The sequence below is a fragment of the Falco rusticolus genome, chromosome 14 (assembly GCF_015220075.1).
Source record: "Falco rusticolus isolate bFalRus1 chromosome 14, bFalRus1.pri, whole genome shotgun sequence".
Classification (NCBI taxonomy): domain Eukaryota; kingdom Metazoa; phylum Chordata; class Aves; order Falconiformes; family Falconidae; genus Falco; species Falco rusticolus.
In genome coordinates, this window is record NC_051200.1 from 9,072,619 (window position 1) to 9,089,899 (window position 17,281).

The 17,281-nt window shown below is 47.0% G+C and overlaps 1 long non-coding RNA gene across 1 annotated transcript; it reads right to left on the reverse strand.

Moving 5' to 3' along the window:
- Nucleotides 1-1,983: 1,983 nt before the first annotated feature.
- LOC119157563 lies at nt 1,984-5,871 on the reverse strand. Its single transcript, XR_005107567.1, has 2 exons — nt 5,787-5,871; nt 1,984-5,157 (listed from the first exon to the last, which is right to left on the reverse strand). It is a non-coding gene; the product is annotated as an uncharacterized LOC119157563 (long non-coding RNA).
- Between the last annotated feature and the right edge of the window lie 11,410 nt (nt 5,872-17,281).

A 17,281-nucleotide genomic window follows, 5' to 3' on the forward strand; every position in this document is an offset into this window, starting at 1 on the left:
TTGGACAAGGAAGTCTCATGACCTGAAGCTCACCAAACACAAGGGCTGGCAGACCGTTAAGGAAGCAGATGATGGCTCTCTTCCAATCCCGCTGACCAAAGTGACCCAGCAGCCACCTGGAACACAGCAAGAGATGAAACCTCTTTGGCAAGCAGCTCCCAGCCTGTCCTCTGCCTCCACAGCATCTGGCACAAGCTAGTTTCACATCTAGAGCTCTTGATCGCTTTCATCTCCCAGATAGTTATGTACCTTAATGATTCATGATTGTTACTCAAGTCCCACCTGCAAGCAATGAAGCCTCCACACCAGCCTGCTAACATTATGGGATAGCTGTGGGTTCACCTCCCCAGCCTCCTGGGAGCTACTTCGTGATGCCAGCCCCAGAGCACGGTGATTCTATTAAGTGCTATGGAATTAATATTGATTTATGCCAGTGGGAGGGAGAGAATAATCAAGTCCTGTGTCCTCACCTTCTGAGCTACTGGTGCTGCTCTGATGTTCTTCATACTTTGAAGTGCTTTATTCTGGTCAGGTTGGTAGAACTACTTTGCTTCTGTATCCTCAAGCTTCGGTCATTCTTTGCTGTAATTCCTTGCAGTGGCTTCTGGAAAGGTGTTTTTCTCCCTCCACTCCCCACAATAAATGAGTTTGTCACTTGAAATATACTGCCAATGTGTTACATGTCCCACAGTGTTTGTGGTTATATCAGAAGTGTTTGTTTATAGCACCATAATTCAGCAATATCTTGATTACAGGGGAGATGGTGTTGTAACTCACTGTGGCTAGAGAGAATATTATTTTTCTTTTCCTTTAATATAAAATGTTGATTTTCAGTCAATACACTGAAAGAAAAAAATGCAGTTGTTGCCCTAGTAACCAGCCGCCTTGTAAACCATAAGATGTTAGGAGCACAAGGTGTTAATTGTTCCAAGTGCTGCTTGTGGTCAGGGATAAAAGCTAGAATGGAAAGGATCATAAGAAACATCTGGGAAGATAACGACAGCTGGTCTCTGCTTGGAGAAAGCCTAGGCAACAGCAAGTAGAGAGGCAAGGTGAGGAGAAGTAACTGCCACCAGAAGAGCAGAATGAGCTGAACTGGGGCCACGGGTGAAAGCATCCCTGAGTGAAGCCTCCAAGAGCAGAATGCTTTGGGAACCTGGCAGGTTTGTGCCAGGTGTGCTCAGAGTTCAGCACCTCCACACCAGGCATAGCAGCTTCTCCTGTCACTGCTTGTTCCCTCCTGCAGACCAGACCCACCTTTGCTTCCCCTTCTGCTCCGTGCCATGGGGCTTCCATGCACTGTGCTCCAAGAGGCTCCTTCCCATGTGTTATTCAGCATGAATCGAGGCCTGTCCTGCAGAAGGTGACTCTCTGCAGAGCATTTCGCCCACTGCAGCAAGCCAGGACAGAGACCCTCCCTGTCACGTTACCACCCGTGTTGCAAGGCAGCTTCTTGCCCTGCTGAGCAGCTCTTGCTTTCAGGCTCCCGGCACAGCACCCAACACCCCCCTGGCCGCTCCTACCACGAGCGCCCTGGCCACGCTGCCTGCTGGCAGGTGGGAGCAGTGGATTGCCCAGAGGGCAGGCAGAACTCCACAAGGCATCTGTGTTGCTGCCCCAGCCTCATAGGAGAGGGAGCCCCTCAGCTCCAGCATGCTGGGGCTGGGAAAGCAGCAGCAGAAGGGCTCCTTCTGCAAGAGGCCTTTAAGGGAGAAAAGGCTGCATGAGGGCTTCTCCCCCATGTCTCTCCTTTCTCTAAGATGAAAGCAAGCTGGCAAGACAGCAGCCTCATGCTCTGCAGCATCTGCCACCTCTCCCTTCCCTCCCCCCCCGCTCCCAGCCCCTGCAAACCAGAGAGCAAACATGCATACTGCCAGATCTGGAGAAAAGTTTTCTACTTCAGTCCTCTTTAGCCATTTACCTGCTCTGGATGCCCACTGAACCTGCCAGTATCTCATTCCCGTAGGAAATAGAGGCAAGGAGCATAGAAAAAGCAGCATATTTATAAGCTAAGCCCCTCCCAGGGGCAGGGTTATGCTAATCAGGGAGCATGGTACATGGATTACATATACACTACAGCAACATATGGAGAGGAGGGCTGACATCCAGCATGCCCTGCCCTCACCGGCACGCATGGCTGGGGGCGTCCCACCACAGGTTGGCCACGGGCACTCGAGGGCAGAGGGGCAAGGCCAAGCTTCTGCTTTCTCCTGAAGAGTTTAAAAGGATGGAACACCAGGACTGGTGCCTCCTTGGGCTCCAGTGTCCACATTCCTGATGTCTCCTTAACTTCTGGGGGGAGCTTTTTCCCCCCGTTGTTTTTATTTACTCTTGATGTTTATCCTTGGTGACAAAGCCATATATCTCGGTGAGCCACACCACAAAGCTCTGTATGCAATCTGATGGTGTGTCATGCTGGTGATGAAGACTACATCGGGCTACACAGCCTTCATATAAAATTAGAGGTTTTTTTCTCTTGCTTCCCCTGCCACAGTTGCCTGTGATAATGCAGCCATGTCCATCTCAGCACAGCCTAACATAGACCTCTGCCACTGACCAGGGCTGGGATTTCTGCCATGCGTCCTTTACACTAAGAAAACACAGTCTGAGCAAATAAAGCTGAGAAATTGTGAGTTTTTCCAAGTGGAGAGTGCCTGGGCAGCACTTCACATAGCAGAGCTGCATTTAAACTGGGGTCTGTGGGTAAGACTGGAACATAAAGATGAATGACTTCGGTTGGGTAATTAGATAATAAAATTGAAGGCTCTGGAGTTTAGCCCAGGAATATAATCTAGTATACGTGGCTGCCTAGCCTTCTCTGTCTCCTGCTGCTAGCAGCACCACCTTAACCTGGCAAGGAGATCTACCCTTCGCATGGAGTCCAAAGACAGAAATGTGTTTGGGTAGCACAGCCTGTGTACTAGCACAAGATCGGAGGCACAGGACTGACCCTGCCCTCTGGCAGCCTCTCAGCAGCTCCAGGAGGGTTTGCAGGAGGTTCTGTGTTTGGTAGGAGCACAGGGCAGGTGTTTAGGGGCTGGCAACCCCGCTGGCAGCTCAGCTGAACACAGTGCAAGTCATCCCATGGACGGGTGCAAGGGGGAACCTCTGCACAGGGGCCACCAGGCTCATGGTGGCTCAGAGATTCGTTTGGGCAGAGCCAGAGCTAACCCTCATGCATGCCTTGTTGTGCCAGTAAATATTAATGTGGCTGTGTAGGGGGTGGTGTTTAAGGATGGAAAGGGCATCACAGCCAACCTGAAAGCAAAACTGAGGTTTTTTTTCTGGAGCGACTGCTTTCCTACATTCAGCTTTCAAGTTGTTGCAGAACTGAAAAGGAAAGCAGAGGCCAGTTCTCTCTGACTTGGGAAATCCTTCAAAAATAAAGCAAACCCATTTTGAAAGGCAGACTTTGTCAGCTGCCCTATTTTTAGGATTGACTCCTACAGGTCCTTCCTTCAATGATAGCAGTTTTGCCTGAGCGATGACTAGGGACTGCAGGATTTAGGCTTTTAATAAAGCAATTGTGTAATTAAAAATAAATGGGTCTCTAGTGTCACTATTTAAAAGAAAAGAAAACTTAGATCAAATAAGGCATTTCTTTCTTTTTGGTTTAGTCTGCTTGGATCATGCAGAGCTTTAATGACGCAGTCACAAATGTTGTATTTAAAAGGCCTCTTAGTTGCTGAGAGGAGCCCCAGGAGAGGGCTATTAACTGGCCAAATTAGGCTATTTATTTTTGTGAGTTTTGCAAGTTTGAAAAAGAGAGGCACATTTTCACTTAGGAGAGTGATATTTCAAATAGGTCACAGGAAACTCTGGCAGGCGGGGAGCAAAGCAGAGCGTCAGTAGGAAAACATTAACCAGAGACATTTTGCAAGTGCAAGTCGACATTTGGGTTCCTAATGGCTTCTGAAGTCCATTCAAAAATCTTTCAGTGGATGTAAAATAGGGGCAAGGCACCGCAGCTGTGCAGGAGCCCTGGCCTAATCCCGAAAGCCTTTAAAACGGCAGAGCTGTGCCTGCGGGTGCTGCTGCAAGAGAACCCAGCGCTGTCAGCACAGCCGACAAGCTTGGCAGAAAGCATTTGAAGGAGATGGACTCTGCCTGTTGGTTAGGAGGTAGCTGGTGCTTGCACAGATGGCTGGTCAGTCTTGAAATTTCACTGCACCTTTCCTTCCTCCAGCTTTGATTTTGATTCTTCAGACAATCGATGGGCTTCGTTTTCCTCTCACATAATCACCGCCAGAGCAAATTGGGAACGACTTCGGTTAATCCCACGGTGCAAGCTGCACTCACACCTTAAGAATCAGGCCCAATACTTCTGCATGCCCGACGCTGGTTGGCAAAGGTCCCTCTGCACCACCTCAGTGGGCACGGCACGTGCTCAACAATGACGCACCATTTCCTCCCTTTCACATTTGCAAACAGAATCAATTAATTTAAAGTCTGCTCAGGAATGATTCGTGTGAAGTTACTCTGAAGGACTGGCTCACCTCCCATTGACTTCAGCAGCTCAGGACGATGCTGCTCAGGAGCCAGAGAAGCCCCTGGGGCAACGCTGGGCTGCCACTGGGTCCTGTCCTTGCTCCAGCAGGGCTGGGGTCCCTTGAGCTGCTGCCACACAAGCCACAGGAGCACCACTGCATCTACACGTGATGGAAAGGCTTTACAGGATCAGGATCAAGATGAGAAAATAAATGATATAATAAAATAATAAAAAGCAGCGTTCCTAGAAAGTGATGTCCGATGGGTTCCTCTGGATGGATTGTAAATCCACCAGTCATAAGAGTCATGAAACAAAAACAAAATTAAAGAAAAGATAACCACACACCTATTAGAGCGAACTTTCTCTTCCTCAAGGTTTTTTTTCCTATATAAACTGGCTAATTGAGGACTCAGAGGACCAGTAAGTCTGAGGCTATGACTGTTTGTCACATCAGTGTTTTGGGCAGTGACTAACACCTCTACCATAACTCCTTTCCTTGGCTGCGGCGGGCTGAGCTCTCAGTACCACGTTCTCCTCCTCTGAGTGACCGTGTGGAGTTGCAGGTGCTTTGTGCCCAGCATTTCCACGGGACTGCAAGTTTTTATGGCACAGACAAACCAGCATTTTATTGGACCAGAATGAAGGAGCTGGCACTGGAGTGAAGGGAGCTGAAAGGGAAATATGGAGCATGCAACTTTACCGAAAACCTTGTCAGCCAATACACAAAACATCCAACGGACTCGACCTGCTTTACTCTTCCTGTAATTGCTGTACTCTGTCCTACTGAGATAAACCAACCCATCCCACCCCACACAAACCCCAACCAAAACCAGGAGGGATTTCTGGCGTGGTGAGGCCATGGGGCGGACTGGGAACGCCACTGCAGGCTCAGCCAGAGAAAACTGGGATAGAGTCAGTCCCGCCGGCTGTGCCACAGAGGAAACCCCTGCTCCGACCCATGTCACCGGTGGCATGTGACAGGGCAGGCATTAAAGCACACACTGTTTTGCAGAGGTGAGGAGGGAATTTATAGGGACAGGGAAAGGACAAACGTGTCGCTTGTCCATTTAGCATGAAAGGAGCTATAAATATTGTGATAATTGTCTCCAGGAACCCAGGACAACCTCTGCCCTGACTCGCAACCACACACTGTCCCTTTGGACTTTACTGAAGCTATTCAGGTTGCAAGTCACCATCTCAGATGGCTCAACTGGCTTGTTATTCCCATTAAAAATATCCTAGCAAAGGCAGCCCTTTCCAAGGAGGTACAGAAGCTGGCTCTCTGTCTCAGACAAACCTGCTGAAGCTCCAGTTTCACTTGTCACCCAGTTGTACAGCGCTGTTCTCCAGCTGGACCTTGTGTCTGCTCCAGTGTGGTAATGCCTCCAGATCTACTCTGTGTATTCGCTTAGCCTGGCAATATTTATTTAGCAGATAAAACTCCGAAGCTGCTCCTGTAGAGATAGTTTGCAATATATTAACAAGGCCATAATATTAGTTAAAAGCATTCCTTATGTGCCCCCAAATTTTTGGTGTAAAAGAAGCAGCAGATGCCAAAGGTCACAAGGCAAATCGAGTCCTTATGAGAAGTTAACCATTAGATAAAGAAAAAGGATGAGGGTGATCTGAGGGCACTGTAAACCACTCTTTCCCCCAGGACCTTGCAGCTCACAGCATGCTGTGTATAATAATGCTTAAAACAACTAAATAGGGGTCCAAGTCTGTCAAGACACAAAGAAATTATTCACCCTTTTCCCACAGATGGGCGCAAAGCAAACATCATAGTGCAGCCCCAGGACAAACAAACGTTTCTCGATCGATGCACCTGTATAAATGCTTGGCCCAGACGGGGCTCTCTGGAAGACCTGCAGGGATTTTGGGTCACTCTTGCTTTACCTGAAGCACCGGGTCCCCACCAAGGCACCTTGTCCTGCCGCTCCCCTCCTGGGCACAGCGCCGGGCAGCATCCTCCTCCCACAGCATCCCCCCAATGGCACCTCCTGGCCCCGCCGAGCCATGGGGCGAGGGGGGATGCCCATGGCCGCCGGGCTGCCTTCCCCAGGGAAGGGCAAAGACGTTCCCTGTGGCGGTGGGGGGCTGGCAATGCCCACTGCAGGAACCTCTCCTTGGCCTGTTTTCTTTTTGTCTCTGTTTCCCCATTCAGGAAAAAGCTTCTGTCACAACAGCTGCTGATTCATTTTCTGACTTGGTGCCGAGCATGCCAGACATAACATTCGTTTGCTGCCAAAGTGGTAAAAACAATGACTTACCAGCTCATTTTTCTTCAGTTGATTATGTTGGGGTGGGGGGGAGGGGAGAAAGAAGCTTTAATTAAAATTAGATAAGAAGGAGAATAAATCCACTAAGATGCAAAGAGCAATGCTCTGCAAGGCAGGAAAGGGGAGAGCATCCGAGGCTGTGTGGGCATACCCATCACCAAACAAAGAAAACCAGAGGGGTCCACGGTCAGTGGCGAGGGACTCTGTGGTCACTTGCTGCCCTTCACTGACTTCTCCTTCTTTCTATGCTTTCCACCTTTTAGGCGTCAACAGCTCCCCAGACCAGTAATTCTCAGATCTGATGGATGCCTTCGGAATGAGAGGAGAGAAGCTACCTGAAGATGTCTCCCATGAGGGCAGACAAGTATACTGGTCTTTGATCCTTCCCATCTTTCTTTCCTGACTTCTTCCTAGGATGAAGGAGTCCCACCATCAACATTTATTTGCTTCCTAAAACACTGACTAACAATTTGCCCAGTAGACAGAATCCACATCCAACCCATGTTTTGGAGGTCCTGAGAAAGCCTGAGATTTTGGCTTGCCCGTTAGACATTAGAGTCAAAAGAGCCAAGTCTGGACCTGATGAGTGAATCCTGACCTGTTAGACTCTCCCGTCTTTTTTTCCTCAGTATTTGACAGGGTGCTTTGGACACATGGGAATTAAGCTGATCCATATTTCCTGACCTCAGTCATACACCACAGGTCATATTTGGAAATAGCTCACCGGGTCGCTAACTCTCATGGCAAACATCCAAGTGAAGCTTAGATGCTAAGAAAACAATGACACACTTATCCTGACCACAGTACCGTCCTACCAATGTTTAGCAACAAATGAATTTCCTAACAGGCTGGCACATCTGCAAGCTACAGAGAAGAAACAGCACCCTGGCCCAGTTCTGCTGGCCAAAATGGATGCAGAACCATACTAACTCCTGCATTTAAGTTCTCTAATCTTTCCATGATGAGCTAGTGTAGAACACAGCACAGAGAAGTGCTGATCCCCCACCTGAAGGCTTCGGCTCCACTGTCTTCAAATAACAGCCAAACCAAGCTTCTGTCCTCCTCCAAGTGATTCATTCCCATGGGGCTTTTTCAGTTCTTATTTGGAGAGGAATGGGAATCAATCAGCTATGGTAGAACCATTGAAAGCCATTATCCCAACACTACCATTATCATCGAGCCCGATGATAAAGAAGAGACTAAGGCATTCAGAGCACCAGAGGCTACAAAAGAGATTTTTTAAAGCAGCTGAAAAACAGTCATTCCGCAGGTCTCTGGCTAACTGTGTGGTGAGATAATACGATTCAAACCAAGGACTCATCAAGGACTACTTATCTAATGCCTGGTAACCACTCCAAACACATGAGGAGGAAAAGTCTTACTTTTATACTTAGGAAGCTCTTGCATTCTTTTCTTTAAATGGTTATTTGCTCTCTTTACTTGAGGGCAATACAAAGAATGGCTATTTGGGAATGCAAAACCCAAGATCAAGAAGTCACTCTTGTTCACCAGAGAAAATGAAATAGACACTACAGAGCTTCTTAAGCGGGAATGAAGGATTTTCAAGAATATCAAATGAGGCACCTAGTTACCACCAAGAAGCCACCGAGAAAGCTGTCTACCTTCTTGGAATATTTTTGGAAATCCGCCTCATTATGTCAACCTCTACTCAGAACCAGAAGGGAATATTTTCACCACCGTCCTCTCACAGAATGGTGAAGAAGGAATCTAAGAGATCTCCTACGTGCTCCACTCTTCTCTCTGCTACACAACTAAACTACTTTTTGCTTAACTTGATCTACCCACATAATTTCACAAGGGCTTGTACACACTGTCCCTTGGATGACATTGCTAAATTACTTCACTATAGCAAAATATAAGTATTTAAGAAAATCTCTAACTCAACCAACCATGTTATGAGAACACCCACCCTGAAAGATTTCTCCCTCCCATTACCTTTTGCTGATTCAGGTGCTACAGAATGCAATGCTGCACTGCAGAGCAATGCTCGTGTTGTGGATCAACATATCCGACCGTCCAGAGACAGCCTGCTCTTCTTGGCTTCAGCTGGACCTGTAGTTTCTCCGCACCTTTGCAAATTAAGCCTAGAAACTAACACATTAAATTGTATTGCTGCATAAGGACCTTCATTTCCAGGCTTTTATCTGCAGGAATGATATTGCCATTCTATACACTAGACCTGTTTTTGTAATACTATGGTTCATCAGAACTTTTTATGTTAATACCAAATCAGAAATAATACACATGTGATTCATAATAATCTAACTGAATGGCTGCACTGAATATATTGTAAGAAATTCTGGTTAGGAAAGAAACTCATTAAAGAAATAGTGACTACTATTATCCCACTGCATATATTGTTCTACTGGAAAGTTTCCTTGAGAAGTTTCTTTAATTAGCAATTTGATATTTTGAAATAGTGTGGTCTCCACCACACACAATTTGTAGAACAGACTTGGCTGGCAATACAGAGGAAAACAAGCAATCTTTTCAGAGTTTGCATCTCTAGGGCATATCTTGTCATTTTCTAGCTATTCAGCTGCTGTATATATGTGTATAACACGGTGACACTGTTCTTGTGGGATTTTGATTCTTAAAAGTTACATAGATAAAGAGCTTTTTATTGGAACAGAATATATTGTCTTTTTTTTTTTTTTTTTTTTTTTTTTAGCAAATCCACATAAAAATATTTGCATAACTTTGGGCTATTCAAATAGAAGGTGTTGACCCCAGCTGTGTTCTATTGAATGAATCATTTGTGCAGGAGCTCATTGCACAGAACGTATGGTATTTTATCTTTGTTGGTTTTCTGCCAAATACAGTCTGCAACAATTTTTCCCCTTTGCCACATTTGCCGCTTGATATCCTTTAAAATATACCAGCTCCAAGTGTGAGAAAGCAAAACAGATTCTGGGCCTGCTCTGGCTGAGAGCTCTTTGCATGGATACTCCTGCGCTGGCACCAGGGCACCCTTCCTTTTGGAGAACATCCATTCCCCAGATCTGGACTCTTCTTGTGCTGAATGCTCTTAATCAGTGATGATTTAAAGTTAATTTAAAACTGCAGGGAACTGCAAAAGCTTGGGAGCAAGCACAGGAACAGGGATCCTCTTCATATACAAAACCAGGAGCTGGCTTGAAGCAGAGCAACAAACTTACACGACTTCGAACATCCTAAGCTTGGCACCTGCAGGGAAGGCCTGGAGGAAGGGAGGGATGCTTCTGCCATAGCTCTGCTCCGACTGTCCTCCGGGTATCACTTAAGTGGTGTGTTGGCAAGACACATTTCTGCCCACAAGGGCAGGAAACAAGATTATTTCATTAAGTGACGGAGGCATTGCGTGGCCAAAGCCACTGTTACACAAGGTTTGATTTGAAACAGTAAGCAAGAGGTCAAACTCTCTCAACACTGATCTCCCGAGGGAGAAGAGATAAGGAGGAGTGCTAAGATTTCCATGCTCCCACATGAGTAGATAAGGTCTGAATGAGCAGCCTCATCCATAGGCTGCTTCCCTAGGCATATTTTATAGCTTACACTGGAAACCCTCATACTTCTCTACACTGAATCACTTAATTATGGTTTCCACAAGAAATTCAGAGCAGGATCTCTTCCCACAAAATTTCCTCTCACCTGCACTCCTTTTATCACTGAAGATGACTGTTTGTCAGCACTACCTCTACCGATGAGAGAGTTCACATGCAGCTCAATTTAGCAGCAGATGAAGGCAAGACTATTCTCCTATGTGCAAGCTTCCAAAATGCTCGCCTGTGACTGTGTGTGGCATAAACATCTCCAGGAGGAACCATTCATTCAGGACATGCTTGTGGCCTTGGTACGTCCTTTCTGCTAGGCAAGGAACCGCTTTTACAACAGCCAGCCTCCATCATTGGGGGCCACCTTCCAGTTTCCCAGGAAAGCCTTGCTCAGGTGGAGATATTGCAGATGGGATGCAGCCCCATTAATCTCTGCCATCCCGGCTTCCTCATGCCTGAGCTGTTCTCCATCATAGGAGGCTCCCTCTTTACTACGCCCTTCCTCCCATGTGCAACAGAAACGTAACAGCCCAGCTAAGCCTGACCCTGGGCAAACACTGAACACAGACAAGACGCTGTTTTGAAAGCCACCAGTTAATTCATCTTGCAGAAGCAGGTTATTTCTGATGTGAAACGCTTGCTCCCATCCCCTCAAATCAGCAAGCTGGGGTTCACATGCAGCTCTGTGAGAAGGCTCTTCCTCAGTCACCCAAGGACTTACATTGACACACGTGCCAATATTATAGGCAGAGTTGAAAGCATCACTGTAATTACAGTTCACTATTGTATAACTCCAGTTTTGGTTGCTCATAACTTCATCTATAATTAATTGTTTGGGCCGAAAATTTCCCCACTTGGGTTTGGCCTCAGGCTAAACTTCTTCATTTCAGCTGAAAAGGCTCAAGTCTTTCCCAAGAATATGTTTAAGGAAAAAGACTCCGTTTTGCCCCTGTTGAAAGGGTCTTTTTGTCATTTACTGAAATGCTCTCATATCTCCATGTTTCTAAAAGCAGTACCTTGAAATACTGGCAGACTACTGCTGTGAACTACGTCTCTTTTTGCGTTCTCAGGGGGAAAGAGGGATCATAATTTGGCTGTTTTCAGCCTCTGAATTAATATATACATATATTTGCTGTTTACACATGTGCAGCAGAGATCCAGTGGCTACTTTGCCTGTGCTCAGTGCTGAGCAAGCTCGCTGCCCGGCTGTGCCAGACACACCGGTGAGGCAACACATGCAGCCTCCAGCTGTGACCAGGGACGCTCCTGCAGCTGCAGGTTTGGTAGGGCTTTCATTGCAAATGTGCCTTTGGTCGCAGAGAGCTGGGAGACAGCTCAAGCGGAGCGAGGAGATGGACATTACACCTCAGTCAACACTGGGGAAACAGCTACTAAAAAGAACCTGTGGTCAGCCTATTTCCAGAGGAATGTCTGACCTGCAGACAACAAAGATGACCCTGGGTGTACATGGAGCGGTGAAGACAAGCCAAAATACTCAAGAGTTGTTCAGTAAACAGCTGCTGTCTACTCTGGTTACCCAAAGAGACAGAGGTGGAGAAAATGTGTATGTGATTCCCCATTAAAAAGAGCACAGCACAGCTCCACACGCCTGAACGCAATCTGCATGAGCAACCTTCACCTAGCATTTCTGCAATATCTGAATTTGGAATCTTACGACAAACTAAAGATGTTACACCCACTTTCAGAGGGGGGACACACTCAGTGACTTCTGGTCATGCAGAAAACAGAAAGCACATCTCACTAGAGAGAAGAAACCCCGCAAAGGAAGGGAAGTCTTGAAAAATTCGAACGAAGAAATGCAAACTACTTCATTAAATTCTATACCAACCCAACAGAGTTCAGAAATGTCATTAAGAAAAAAAGAAAACCCAGCACTCAACCACCTAGAAGCTAACTAGAAAAGCAAAATGGGCCCACTCTAACATAGGAATTAAAACACTTAGAGACAGTTCTTACTACTCTGTGAACATGAGTCAGTACAAGTGAAAATGGTGCACAGATGGGCCAGCACAGAAGCAACAGAAGTGCCGTGATATTTACAAGGGGGAAAAAAAAAGATCTTCCCTTACAAGTGTAAATATACCAGAGAAATCATCCGCTCGCAGCACAAACCAGGGCTTTGATGTAGCAAACACTCCCACCAGGGACAGCACTGGCTCCGCCGGGAGGAGTCGGGCTGGTAGACGTTGCATCTGGAAGGCAGTAGGCTCACAGCGCTGAGCTTTCCCAAGGAGTCACAACATGCACAAACACGCCAGATGACACGGACCATTTTATAACCTTGATGCAACCGGCAGCAAGGGGCCAAGCACCATCCCAGGCCACAGAGAGATGCTAAGAAGGGAAGAACCATCATGAGCACTGGCTCTACCACCTGGCAGGCAGGAGAGCCCCACCAGCCCGGGCTCCAGCCGCACGCAGCCTGCGCGCCTCAGCTCTGGGCAGCCCGCAGCCACCCCTGCCACCAGCGATACAGCAGCTTAAAGACATGGGAAGCAAAGCTGGTGGTGCTCTGCACAGAGCCAAGCATGTCGGGGTTCCCCAGCCCCTCCTGGAGCAGGGATAACGCAGGGGGCTCTCCCTCCAGCCTCTCCCAGGTCACCCCGCTCGGTTCACAGCGCGGCCACCGGGCTGAGCTCTCCAGGCAAATCACATTTCTCCCCACCCGTCTTCCCCTCACCTGTAAAACAGCAGTAACAATATTTACACTTCTGCAGTTGGCTCAAGATGGGGGAATAAAAACTTAATGATCACCAGCGCTATTCGCCAAGCGACAGCTGAGGGCTTGACTGTGGCAGGAGCGGCACCGGAGTCCAAAGAGCAGGCTGAGCTCCCAGAGCAGGGCTGCAGGAGATAGCACAAACCTCACCGCAGCGGTAAAAACGTCTTGACAGCCTAAACCGGGAAGGGAACAGCTTCCCCATCGCTTACGAACTTGTTTGCAGTGAATTATCACAACATTTTATAATGGGTTTCCAAGTAGGTCAACCCAACTCCCCCTTCGGCTACTCTGACCACTGACTGCAGTGACACACGCACTTGTGTTCTACAGGAAAAACATTTTTAAACAATAAAACCAGATTTCAGAACCTCTCACCTCCCTCAGGGACCCTCTAACAACTTTTGCGGGTTCGCGCTACATTGTCTCACTTGCAAAGACTTTTTTTTTCTTCCCGGTGTTGTGCGAAAGACCGGAGCACAGCAGGAGACATTAATTTACGGAGCAGACAGCAATTCTGCCATCAAATGAACAAAATGAAAGAGTAACAGAGACTTACACTTAGAGTCACCCCTAAGTGTTTCACATGACAACAGCAGGGAAAACACAGTCCAGACTGTTGTTTTAATGTTGATAATATTCCAAAATCTGCAGCGCTTGCTAATTTCTCAGAGGAAATAAAATCTTTGACATCAGTGGGAATTCTGTCTGGGCATGGAAGTTGGTGGTTACATTAAGGTCTAGCTGTAAGAGTCTGTTTGGATGGCAAGATCTTTAGCACAAAGTTCCTTTCCATGCCTGCCCAGAGCACCTGGACTGCCAAGCAGAGGGCAAAACTTCAGTCGAATTGCGCTAGACCTGAATACCTCCGTGCATGCACCGTGCTTTCTGCCAACGCCCGTGCTAGAGGAAAGGCTGTTCTGGTCTTTGCTACAGGCAGGGCTGACCCTTCGCCACCCCCTGCCAGCAGCCGGAGGGCTGCCCGGCGTGCCAGCCTGCTCTGCCGGAGCGCGGTTGCTCCTTGCATCTCAGTGGGCTGGTTATCGCTGTGCGCATCCCGCTCCAACGTGGGCCATGGCTGGAAAAAACAAGGCTGTTAAATTTCCCCCAAAATCAGGAAGATGGGAAAAAATACAGGAGGTGAGGGGGGAGGGAAGAGGGGAAGAAAAGCGTTATGATCACGGCAGCAGGGAGAAGGAAAGAAAAAGAGTTAAGACAGGAAAAAAATTCAATGTAGTACGAGCATAAATCAGGATCACTTCAGGCATATGTCAAAATAGTGTCAGATCTTTTTCTGTTCATTAAGTCAGCAGTTAAACACCCACCAGCTCCACTTCTTGCTAGCCCTGGAGTTTTGCTACACCTGGAGATCCACACTATGGCATCAGCAGTAGAAAAAAATGGATTTGTAGGCAAATGACCTCATTTAAGAGCACTTTGGGTGAACTCCTGTACCCTGACCCGTGTTACCACGAGGTCCACCAGCAGGGCTCAGGTCACATACTCCCTACGGTGGCGACCAGCCCAAGAGCCAGGACCAGAGCACAACAAAACAACATGGAAAAAGGACCTGAATTTTGCAGACCAAGACCTGAATTTTGCAGAACAAGACCAAGATCAGAGCACAACAAAACAACATGGAAAACGGGCCTGAATTTTGCATATTTTTTCCCCCTATTTTTAAGTCACATGTAACAGCACTTAACATATGTCCTTAGGGTCTGATAAAAAGGAAATTACCCCCATCATACCAAGTTAAAAAGATCAAATTCATATCTATCCAGCTAATGTGGCAGAGATTACCAGCCTGAACAGTCCCAACAAGGGAACAACTGTGCTTCAGTCTGAGAAGAACTTATCCATCTCTGCCACTTCGAGTTTTTAACTCTCTCTCACATTTACGGAAGAGTCACAGAGAAAATACCAGACACATGAGCATTTTTCAATAAGGTTTTGAACATGCAACAAAATGTAATATAAAATCACTGCCCAATTACAAAATTTTATAGCATGGTTTTAAAAAAAAATAAACTCAAAACCCAACCCACACACAGTAACTTAAGAACAACCCCAAACTTTCTGGGTTTTATAAACGTTAGTTTCCTTTTTCGTACATAACTTCTGTTACACTTGACGGAACTTTTCCATTACAGGTAGAACGATGAGTAAACAAGCAAACCCTCACTTACAACAGAGGGATAACACAAGACAGAGTGCATATTAGATTGAGACCACGGTAATTTCCTAGGACTGTATTTAGATGAAAGAGTCTGGATTTTTTAGTGGTTTTGGCCTTAAAACCCTTCCCAAGGGACATGTACAATTTAGCTGTGCTAAAAGTCTCCTTTAGGTTCAACAGCCAAGAAGATAGTGTCATCTCGCTTCTCCAACAGCCAGCATCCAGGATTTGGCAACAAAACTGCTTTCCCCCCAAGCAGTATCAGCCCTGAGCCGTAGCTCCTCTTTACCGGTGCCCACCTCACCATTATATTAACCCAGCCACACTGATCACGCCTGTCCGGTGCAAGGTAAAGCAAACCAAGCAGACACCTTGATCGCCTGACACTACCTGCTCTGCACTCAAATTTCCACCATTCTCAGCCTGAATAAGGCTGCTTTATGCAACATTTTATTACTGCAGGTAATACTGCACACTCTCAGCAACAGGAACAAAGATTTTGGTGAAAGCCAGTTTGTTTGTTTGAGGGTTTGGGGTTTTTTTTCCCCCCTTAAAAAAAAAAAATAAATCTCCCCGTTTGTAACTATGAACATTCCCCGCCAGTCCTCAGTCAGCCAAAAAACACATGAGGTCTTTCTGAAAAACCAAGTTCTGTGCAATGAAGTTATTAACTGCTGGGAAAGGCAGGAAAGCTCTTTTACAGCTGTTCATTGATCCACTGAACGTCACCTTACACTCTGTAGCCCCTTTTGGATTCTGCAGACTTCTGGAGTAGGCTGAGAAGAAAATAAAAAACTTGGCCAGGGCAGTTATGCTCCTTCTTGAGACATGTTTTTTTTGGGTTCAGGCCTCAGATTCTCAGCCAACGACTTCTGTCCCTGGTGGAAAATCTAAAAAAAACCAAAAAAAACCCCAAAACAACAAAAAAAAACCCACGCCATTTTTTTCTGCTTTTCAGGAATCTAGAGAACAAACATGAGATTCTAATGTGTTTGTGAAAGATGGGAATTGACCCCAATGCCCCGGTGTCCTTTCATTTGAGGTAATTTCTCAGTTATTCTGAGAAAATAAAGTCCGGAACATCTCTGCCCACAAGTCCTGCTGTCAAAAGAGCAGTGCAGCATGCAGTGCTGGACCCGTGTGCTGCCAGCAGCCTGATGCTGGGAAGCAGGAGAGGAGGCAGCCTGGCCGCACCGGCTGCCGCTCAGCACCAGGCACCTCCAGGCACCCTGCAAGGCACAGTGCTGCGCACACTCTGGTCCTGCTCCCACGGAAGGGGACAGCCTGGTCTACCCAATGCCGAAGTCACCATCACCAACGCTCCAGCATGTCCACACGGTGACTTTAATGACTCTCGGAAACCCTTTACATCGGTACCATGGCTTGTGCCAGTTACTCTGGTTTCAAACAGGTGCATGTAAGCCTTGTTTTAAGCAATTGGCTATCGTCCCGGCGTAGACGAGGCCAGAATTAATTTTCTCTATTTAATTTACGATTCAACATTTTTATTCTAAAACTGTACGCTGATACTTGGGGACCAGCAGGTGCATTTAATCAGTACATAAACCATACTGAAGCAGTCCTGCTTCTTCTCATTCCTGTGCTCTCTAGCACGAGCACACCATTCCTCACACCCAGCCTGCTGCTTAGCTTTCTCTCCTCTTTCCCTTTTAAATGGCACAGACAGCTGATGAAGAGCCAGGCACTCACCTTGACCCAGACTCGAAGCTCCATCACACTTTCTCAGCAGGAACAGCCAGGCTTGAAATGAGAGGTAATGCTTGGCAGGTGCTCCCAGGGGACTGGCCAAAAATAAATGCACTCTCCAGTTAATTTCCATCCTCGTACTACCAACGTTTCTCCTTTAAAAGAGCAGCTAAAGCATTTGATTTACACAAGGCAAGGAGGTTCTGCGCGTGTTTGCACTAGCAGTGGCAGACCCAGCACACAATGGGGAACATTCAGACCCATTTTAAGCACCTACGTAAGGTGCCCATGTTCCCCATGTGGACAAGAGATCTTTTAGGGTTTGATTCAGAG